Source organism: Astatotilapia calliptera, chromosome 16 (genome assembly GCF_964374335.1).
Source record: "Astatotilapia calliptera chromosome 16, fAstCal68.1, whole genome shotgun sequence".
Classification (NCBI taxonomy): Eukaryota; Metazoa; Chordata; class Actinopteri; order Cichliformes; family Cichlidae; genus Astatotilapia; species Astatotilapia calliptera.
This window is the reverse complement of record NC_137437.1, coordinates 28,386,725-28,397,007: the sequence shown is the minus strand read 5'-3', so window position 1 is coordinate 28,397,007 and position 10,283 is coordinate 28,386,725. Positions and strand designations below refer to the sequence as shown.

The 10,283-nt window shown below is 37.1% G+C and overlaps 1 protein-coding gene across 2 annotated transcripts in view; it reads left to right on the top strand.

The window, feature by feature from the left end:
- Window positions 1-382: 382 nt before the first annotated feature.
- The window catches only part of LOC113008258 (serine/threonine-protein kinase pim-1-like), a 51,913-nt gene continuing 42,012 nt past the window's right edge, over window positions 383-10,283 (top strand). Inside the window, exons 1-3 of one of the 2 annotated variants that reach the window (XM_080290566.1) lie at window positions 383-484; window positions 2,773-2,868; window positions 3,317-3,433. The gene's annotated coding sequence lies outside the window, so the exon portion shown is untranslated. Of the gene's footprint in view, window positions 485-2,380; window positions 2,536-2,772; window positions 2,869-3,316; window positions 3,434-10,283 lie in introns of those variants that run through there. The other variant, XM_080290567.1, reaches the window with a different exon arrangement.

Sequence of the window (10,283 nt, the reverse complement as noted above, 5' to 3'; positions counted from 1 at the left end):
AGTAAGCATCACTTAAAATCATAACTTAAGCACAACGTAACACAGTTAAGTTAGGACATATAAGAATGGTAAAGTCCTGTTATTTTTGTTGTTTCAAGTAGGATTTAATAATAAACTTAATTTATGTAGCACATGCTAAAATACAATAAAATCTCAAAGTGTTTCACCAAATAAGTAAAATCAAATTGTCTTAAATGCATTAGTGGAAGACAAAATGTATTTATTTTAATATTCATTGTTTTATCAATGTGTCCTACATATATATTTTTAATTTTTTCCGTAAGTGTTGAGCAGCTGCAGGAATCAATTTTTATTCCGAGTTAATCTCTGATTCACCCTCCGAAGCGGAAGGCGGCGCTAATGAGCATTAATAGGAAACACAGAAGAAGTGAAGGTATATGGGCGGGAACAGCACCAAAGAGGCAACACGGACGACTGGAGAAAGTTGGACCTAACGGCAGCAACTAGCATCACTGGACTTACAGTAAGTTTTCAATGTTGATATTAGTTTATTGTTAAAATACGAATATTTAGTTGTATTTTGGGTGCGTGTCGAAAAGAATAGCAGAAATGTCGGTCCGTGTTTTTTATGTGCTTTGCTGCTCTCCCCGAAGGAAACTTTGCGCTTGCAGAGCTAGCATTAAGTTGTTGTAATGAGGGTCGCAGGCTGTTTAAAAAGTTAGATACTACTTGTTCTAGAGGTGGCGCCTGGTCGCCTAGTATAAAACAAAGTATTTTAATCTCTCTAAATTTTTAAACCCCCTCTCATGACTCAGAATAGTTGGGTCCAAACAAGCCCGTTGTCCCTGCAGTTACACAACGGAGATGCCTGTCTGCAGTGAGAGTGCTTTCAAGCAGTTTTCTTGTTAGAAACGCTATATTTTAAACTATATGTTCAGGGTTAGGGTTGTGAAGGAGCTCTTGGACCTCTGGCCTGCTCTAAAAATGGAGTCTGAGGTAATATGGATCAGCTCTCTTTAAAATGAAGATTGTAATTCTTACTCATGTGGCAGCTTTTTGCTGCTTTATAAAGATGTGCGAGATTCTTCAAATTGAACTGTATTGTTCTTCTGCTGTAGTTGTTAGTGATGGGATTTCCGGCTCTTTTTAGAGATCCGGCTCTTTCGGTTCGGCTCACTAAAAAGACCCGGCTCTTTCGGCTCCGAACCGGCTCTTCAGGTTGTTTTGTTGCTTTAATTAATTTATTATTAACAATAATATAAAATTATGCACAAAAGGAATTACTAACGTAAAAACAAGTGGTTTTATTTATATATGTTAATATATAAATATATGCGGTGGCCCCTAGAGACAAAACACGTACAAACTCCAAAACACATTTCTAGCATGAACTGAACTTCCAAAGCAGAGCTACTAGATCACTTAAATTACACAATTGAAAGCATGTGTGTATTGTTTGTATATTTATACACAGGCACTCATATATATATTCAAATAATTAAAAAAAAAGTTCATTTACCTGTTATTACCACACACCAAATCCGGTCGTTGGTACTTGCTGGCTTGTGTAGCCACAAGATAACAAAGGCTCAACACTGCGCCCAGCATCCTGGAGCACTTCTGTTGTCTTTTGTACGTGTTTTGAGTTTTTATGTGCTTCTGAGTTTTTATATGCTTCTGAGTTTTTACGTGCTTCGGAGTTTGTACGTGTTTTTACGTGTTTTTGGAGTTTTTACGTGTTTTGGAGTTTGTACGTGTTTTTACGTGTTTTGGAGTTTGTACATGCTTCAGAGTTCGTACGTGATTTGAAGTTTGTATGTGCTTTGTCTCTAGGGGCCACCGTAAATATACTTTTATTTATTCACTCCACATAAAATGTAATAAATAAATCATATAATACAAAAATCAACTATTCACATTTCAAGTTTTAACTATTTAAATTTTCAGCTTTTTCCTTTCACAAATTTAAAGTGAAAAGAACACAAAACACTGCAAACCACAACACAATTAAATATAAATTATAATATGAAAACTAAAAGAACATGCATATTCTCTGTCATATGGACCTGCATGAATAAACTTTCTCAATCCTTTATCATCTGCAACCGAAAATAGTTGTGGATGATTACTATACCTTTCTAATGTTGTTGTCCCTGCCTCTCTTTCTCTCTCTCTGGCTCTGTTCCTGTGCTACTGAGTGTAACTACCGCCCCTCCCCCCTCTGCCCAGCGTAAAGCACAAGGCTCGCGTGCAGAGTGAAGCGGAAAAAAGTGCGAGAGAGAGGCTGAGAGAAAGAAAAAAAAAAAAAACCCACGTGACGGCTCGCGATAAGGAGCCGGCTCGCGTCGTTCACGTCAAAGAGCCGGCTCTAAGAGCCATTCCGTTCGCGAACGACCCATCACTAGTAGTGGTATGCAGAGTTTCAGCGGATTACAAATCAGAACCTGCCCAATACATTCTACGCTGAACTTGACCGCCATCTTCCTCGACTGATGACCTTATTCAGCCAGGGCATCAAAAACTGGGAAGACAGCAGATGCCCTGGCTGAAATTCTAAGAATTCACAATGAACAGGTAATAATAGATTGTTACACATTTCATAGGTTGAACCAGTGGAACATTGGACAGGTTCAATGATTTAAATGAGCTTTTTGAATTTTGCTATTACTCCACTTTGTGTTTGCTATTTGTCTGACTGTATTAAAGATGTGAACAGGTTATTTGTGGACATATGTTCTGATTTGACTGTTGTTTTTGTTGTTGTTCAGTAAACTCACCAGTATATACAATTCTGTTTTTATCTGGAAATAGGAAATCCATGATATCCACACCAAGCGCACTACCGTTCTCCACGCCCTTCCTGTCTATCTGCGCGAGGATGTCTCTGGATTTTTCAGAACCTGCACTGTGAGTGTCCTTAAGTATCTAACAGATACTACTGTGTATATAAACAGTGCATCAAAGTACAAACATGTATTTTGATGCACTGTTTGGACTTATCTTTGTTTAGTCTACCCATAAGGTTTCCATGTATGGTCTTTTCTGTCTCCTCACTACGAATGAACTGAATTGGTGTTTTGTTGAAAGTGATAAGATGTTTAGTAAAACATTTTCCTGTGTATTTCCTTTAGCTTAGTTTCAGTCTATCTCACACCACTTGATTCTCTGGTGAATTAGCTGATTTATGTGTGCAGAACATGGATCTTCTGTTTTTCACCTCTTACAGTGAGACTCAGGTCTCCCTTGTAAAAGAGGTATTTGATCTCAGTGGGAGTTGGTAAAATGAGAAATTATATGTCGTCTGTTGTATTTCTTGGGTTAGATTGTGATTAGTATCTCTTTTTCATTAATTCAGGATGAATCTGATGAGTTGGAGCTTGATGGTGTTGAAGTGGCCCTCTTCACTGTCATCAGTGACCATGACACAACAAGTCCAGTTCACTACCAACCTGTGAAAATCTCTGTCGTCATTGTAAGTGATGCCGTGTTCAGTCTCCCCAGATTTGGTGAAGCCTTCCTGGTAATGTTTGGACTGATCTATGCACTTCACCTCAGCTACCCCAAAGGCCTGACCAACACTTTAGAATTTACTCAAAAGATTTTATTTGGTCTAGAAAGTGGTAAACTGTCACCCAGGTTACAGACCCTCAAGAATGACTTGGTTATTGTAGGAACTCATCTGAAAGAAGGATGCAGGGTGAAGCATTATAAAAGGCTAGTTCAAAGTTCTCTCCTTTCATCTAAATAATGCCTCAAAACATTATTGCATTACTCTACAGGTGTTCAGCCAATAGGTCCAAACTATACAATGTGCCTTTGTTCTCATTAACATAATGCAAAGCAACACTAATGTTTTGTATGTTTTAATGTTTTTCGTAATACTATTTCCAAAACATTGTGGGCTGCGCAAGATGACCTAAATTTCACTGTTTGATACTAGTTAATGTAAAACAAATAGCATTGTAATTCACTCAAATTGCTGCCTTGTTGTCTTATTCAGATATTAGCCAGAGAGCCAAAAGCACATTTTGATATTATTAATTATTATTTGGCATTATTTTTCATTACTCTGACAGTTTTCCTGACTAAACAATTTTTGGTCTACTTATTTTAATTTATAAATGTTTTTGTTAATTATTTTTAATTAATTTAATTTTTTTTTTTAATGTATTTAATTTCAACATAGTGCTAAAAGGGAGCAGGCAAGATACTGTTCAATGGCAGATGTTTATGACTTTTGCATATTAAGTTACCGATACTCAGTGTAATTGAGGCAATCAATTGCCTCAAAAATTTTAAGTTTTGGGTCACATGTTTTTAAGTATCAAGTAGTCAACATATTTGACTAACGTGTACTTAAAATAATGACAACACAAACTAATAAACATTTGAGTTTTGTTAACATAAAAATAGTTGTGGTTGTGTACTTATTTTTTATAAGTTCTGTGGACTTATTTCTTTGAATTTGTAAACTTGAAACTTTAAGTCATATTAACTGCAAATATTTGAGTTGACCGTTCTCAAAAGATACAAGTACCATGTAATCCAAACTTTTACTCAAAATTTGACTTTTGAGTTGATCAACTCAAAAAAATTGAGGCAATCGATTGCCTCAATTTTTTTGAGTTCTGGTAACTTATTCGGGTTTACAGTGTTTCTAAAGTCTACCTTACTTTTCTGACAAAACCCTGACTTGAACAAAAAGGCGTCTCTTATTTGTTTTAAACCATAGAACGTCATTGTGTGTGTTGTCTCAGAGTGATTTCAGAGGGGACAGTCATATGCCGGACAGGGAGGTCACTGGATACCACGGCGTCTGGAGGAAGACTGAGTAGGTCATTACTGTGGAGGTTGAGGCTGCCAGAAACACTTGTTCCGAACCCACAGATGAAAGCCAACCCAGTAATGATAAACAAATTAGGCTAGGCTACACAGAGATGGAACCTGCAGATGTGGTTGCTGTCCGCTTCCAGACATGAAAGCTGCTGTGTCGTCCAGATTGAATTACATTACTCGTTTACATGGCAGCGCCCTTTTCATTGGGGAGGCAGACACAAGATCCACTTTATGAGCTCTGTCCTGTACATTGAGAGCAGATGCTATGCAATGTGAATTTTACACACCTCAGTGATTCCTTAAGCCCTCGATCAGCAGACTGCTCAGATTTCTGCTGCAGCTTGCATCCACGATCAGTCCTATGGTGTGAAAACAGGTGCTTGAATCATCCTTGTGATTGTCCACTAACACTAAATTGCCAGTGAAAACAAAAGTTACATAAATAAAGAAAAGTAAAGAAAATTACGGTCTCACACACGAGTCAAACCCTAGTTTCTAAATGATGTTAGTAATAGGAAATTCTATCTTTAACAAAAAACAATTACACCACTTTGTCAGCCTCGCTGGCGTCAAGAATCATTAGTATTACTCCTATGCTAAAGCTTTAGTAGAAGTTGCAGATCAGTTGGTGTCCCCGCCCCTTATCCCCCTTAAAATCCTAACTTGAAGATGCAGAATTTGCTCTGTGCTGCAGTTGTAAGACCGGCACTCGAATCCTTCCTTAAACCCTCTCCCCAGTCCCTACTGACATTGTCGTGATGTTACTGCTTTCTCACTGCAGTCATGTAGAGCTGGGCAATATGAGATTTTTTCATATCACGATATGTTTTTTTCATTTCAGGCGATAACGATATCTATCACGATATCAGCCAAATAACTATATTTGTAAGATTTAAATGTGCCGTTGCTCACAAGTAAAATGTGAAATAATCAGCAGCTTGTTTTTATTTAAATATTTATTTCCCATAATAAGTTCAACAGGGTAGATGTACTTAAGGAACATGAGACTTTTTCAGATAAATAAAGGCAAATATTGCAAACTACACAAAAGGCAGCCGCTAAAGCGTTTAAGTTTCAAAATAGAACAAACGAAACAGACTAAATTGTCAATTCCACTTAGAAACAAAATATTAATTCTAAAAATAAATCTTAGTTTGTTTTACAGAAGAACAGACAAAACTGACTAACTTTTGTCAATATCAAATAAACTGAGAACTAAAAGGAAACTCTCAATCTCTCCTTGTTGTATAGCTTAGCTTTTCAAACAGTTTTAACAGTTACTTTAGTCTGACAAAAGCCGAATGACGAATTAGCGCTTCCAGTCAGAGACTGAGGCTACGTCCACACGTACACGGGTATTTTTGAAAACGGAGATTTTCGGTTTTCGTTTTAAAAAATAATCCCGTTCACACGTAAAGGCAGAAATGAAGGAAAACGCTGCTATGAACATGCCAAAGCAGCAGGTGGCGCTAGATTCCTAACCGTGCAGAAATGTTGGCCAATCAGAAGTCTAGAAGCCTCGGTGGGAAAAAGTAAACAAAGCTGGGGCATAGAAGCAGAACCGAGTCGTATGTGTGGACGGACAGTAACTGTGTGTATATGTAAGCATTTAAACACTGCAGAGAGTAGAATTAACAGTAACAGTATTGTAGAAATTCATTTCACCGAAACAATAACGTGGCGCACAGTGTGACGCATGCACCAGTTTATTGTATTTCCAGACTTGCTTTCGGCACAATTTACAGTGCACGCTACTCTGTTTTTTGTCAGACTTGAAATAACCGAAATACCTTCAAACTACGGAACTTCTATGGCTCTTCCGTTCGACAATCTCTCCGGCATTGGAACCATCATCTGTTTTCTCTTCGGTCACGCTCGGTTGATTTTTCTAGTCGGCACACTCATTTCCTCCATTACGCGCTGGCTCCATTACCAGCTGGCTGCTTCCCAAACAAACACACGTGAGGCTTGGCACTTGTGCTGTACGTAACAAGTCACGCGACGAGACGCTGCGGCTGTGATTGGTTCAGCTCTGCGCTACTGAATTTGGATCGGCTGACCTTTTTTTTTTTTTTTTTTTAAGAGGACAAGAGCGGCGAGGTCTATCGCGATAGCTTAATTTCTCTATCGAGTAAAAGTTATATCGCGATACATATCGTTATCGTTCTATCGCCCAGCTCTACAGTCATGCAATTTATTCTGTAAAAAGCTCTTAATGTTGTGCTTTTATTCCCCTTGTTTTTTAGTGTATTGCATTTATAAAATGAGGTTGCTGTTGTAAAGTGTGTGACTTTGGGTTATCCTTTAAGTGTGTGAGCTCTCATAAAAAGAAAAAAGAAACTTGTGGGATTAAAATATAATTACATTTTATCATAAGAATCAAGAATCGCACTAACTGTACCATGACATAAAACATGTGGCATTTTACCCAGCTAACTATTTTAATTAGTGTGAATGCTTGAAAAGCATTCACAGTATTGTTATTCGAATCTTTATTATTATTACTAGAAAGTGCATTTTCTGAAGAAACTGCAGTGTGAATGCTTGAATCTGAATGTATGCACTGAAATGAATTAATTACTGAATTTAAGTTAAAAATCTTGAATGAGATAAAAAAAAAACCCGAATTTAACCTGAAAACAAAAGTGCTGAACTGCTAAAAGCTGAAGGTTACACAGAAGAAGAAGTTGGAAAAAAGCTGAAAATGTTTTAATTGTAAATTAGAAAAACCTAAGAAATGAGAAAAGAACATTTAGAGTCAGAAAACATCTGAAAGAATATTAAAAGGTCATATTCTTTGAATCACTGAATGACTAAAATGTGATCCCTCCACTTGGACCCACACAGTTTAAAAAGTTTACATCTCTGAGCTTTGAAAGACAAGATGTTGGAAAAAGAACAACGATGGCGACGTTTTGAGGGTAAAATGATGGCTTTAACACTGTGGACACAGCAGCAGTTGAAAGAGAAGTGCTTAAGATGAATCTTGGTACAGTGGCAGGCAGAGCTCGTTAAGCAGGCAGGTGTGAGCCTGGTTGCTATAGTGACCGCACCCAATGGCTCCATACACACGTACACAGACATGCGCCTCACTTTTGCTGCTTAAAATGAACAGAAAAGTCAGGCCGAAACAAATTGCTCCCAAATGAAAAGTATAAGTCGTATTGACGAAATTCTTTCACCGTGAGCGACAGCCATGTCTAGTCTACCTAATTCTCAGTTTTCATGCCTGTGGAGTTTATTATATGGACGTGGTGACAGTGTAAAGACACCATGCTCTTCTAATTTTCAAACGAACCTTCTGAGCCATTTTAACATTAGAGTCTATGGAAGAGTTGGAGGGAGGAGGCTGTGCATTGGTGACATTTATGAAAGAACCATAACACCTAGTACAATAGTAAACACATTGGATGAAAGAGGACAGCCATGGCTACGTTTTGAGGGTAAAATCATACCTGTAGAGCAAACGCTGTGGACACAGCAGCAGTTTTAAAAAAGATTTTAAGATTAATTTTTTTGCTCCTCTCACTCTAGCAGTTGAGCTGTCTCACTCTAGCCCCAACATTCCGTCCCATACACACCCATTATAAACTCTGAAACGGGTGAAAAAACATCATGAAACTTAAACTGGAACTGAAGAAAAAGTATAATAGATATTGAAAAGATAAATACAAGTTGAATAGTTGAATGTCTTGTCTTCGTTTTAAAGTTTGAATGGTGGCTCTATGTCAATGTATGTGGAAGTAGTAAGAGTTTAAAAATGAGTAAGTTGAATGAGGATTTGAAGGGTCTCCCCATTGAAATACATTATAAATTTTTGTTGAATAAAGTTGAATAAAATTAAAAATATAAATGTTAAAAATATGAAAAATAGAAGCAGTGTTGTCCAAAAGAATAGGAATCTAACGGTGTTTGAATGGTTTTTCTAAGTTGAACGGTTTTGAAGGAGTAGGCTTACAAAAAACGTACGGAATACAGAATAAAATATAACTAGAAAGTGCATTTTCTGAAGAAACTGCAGTGTGAATGCTTGAATCTGAATGTATGGACTGAAATGAATTAATTGCTGAATTTTGAGTTAAAAATATTGAATGAGATTTAAAAAAAACAACAAAAAAAAAACGAATTTAACCTGAAAACAAAGGTGCTGAACTGCTAAAAGCTGAAGGTTACACAGAAGAAGAAGTTGGAAAAAAGCTGAAAATGTTTTAATTGTAAATTAGAAAAACCTAAGAAATGAGAAAAGAACATTTAGAGTCAGAAAACATCTGAAAGAATATTAAAAGGTCATATTCTTTGAATCACTGAATGACTAAAATGTGATCCCTCCACTTGGATCCACACAGTTTAAAAAGTTTACATCTCTGAGCTTTGAAAGACAAGATGTTGGAAAGAGAACAACGATGGCGACGTTTTGAGGGTAAAATGATGGCTTTAACACTGTGGACACAGCAGCAGTTGAAAGAGAAGTGTTTCAGATGAATCTTGGCAGAGTGAGAGAGAGAGCTCGTTAAGCAGGCAGGTGTGAGCCTGGTTGCTATAGTGACCGCACCCAATGGCTCCATACACACGTACACAGACATGCGCCTCACTTTTGCTGCTTAAAATGAACAGAAAAGTCAGGCCGAAACAAATCGTTCCCAAATGAAAAGTAAAAGTCGTATTGACAAAATTCTTTCACCGTGAGCGACAGCAGCTTCTAGTCTACTGAATTCTCAGTTTTCATGCCTGTGGAGTTTATTATATGGACGTGGTGACAGTGTAAAGACACCATGCTCTTCTGATTTTCAAACGAACCTTCTGAGCCATTTTAACATTAGAGTCTATGGAAGAGTTGGAGGGAGGAGGCTGTGCATTGGTGACATTTATGAAAGAACCATAACACCTAGGACAATAGTAAACACATTGGATGAAAGAGGACAGCCATGGCTACGTTTTGAGGGTAAAATCATACCTGTAGAGCAAACGCTGCGGACACAGCAGCAGTTTTAAAAAAGATTTTAAGATTAATTTTTTTGCTCCTCTCACTCTAGCAGTTGAGCTGCCTCACTCTAGCCCCAACATTCCGTCCCATACACACCCATTATAAACTCTGAAACGGGTGAAAAAACATCATGAAACTTAAACTGGAACTGAAGAAAAAGTATAATAGATATTGAAAAGATAAATACAAGTTGAATAGTTGAATGTCTTGTCTTCGTTTTAAAGTTTGAATGGTGGCTCTATGTCAATGTATGTGGAAGTAGTAAGAGTTTAAAAATGAATAAGTTGAATGAGAATTTTAAGGGTCTCCCCATTGAAATACATGGGAAATTTTGGGAAATTTTTGTTGAATAAAGTTGAATAAAATTAAAAATATAAATGTTAAAAATATGAAAAATAGAAGCAGTGTTGTCCAAAAGAATAGGAATCTAACGGTGTTTGAATGGTTTTTCTAAGTTGAACGGTTTTGAAGGAGTAGGATTACAAAAAACGTACGGAATAGA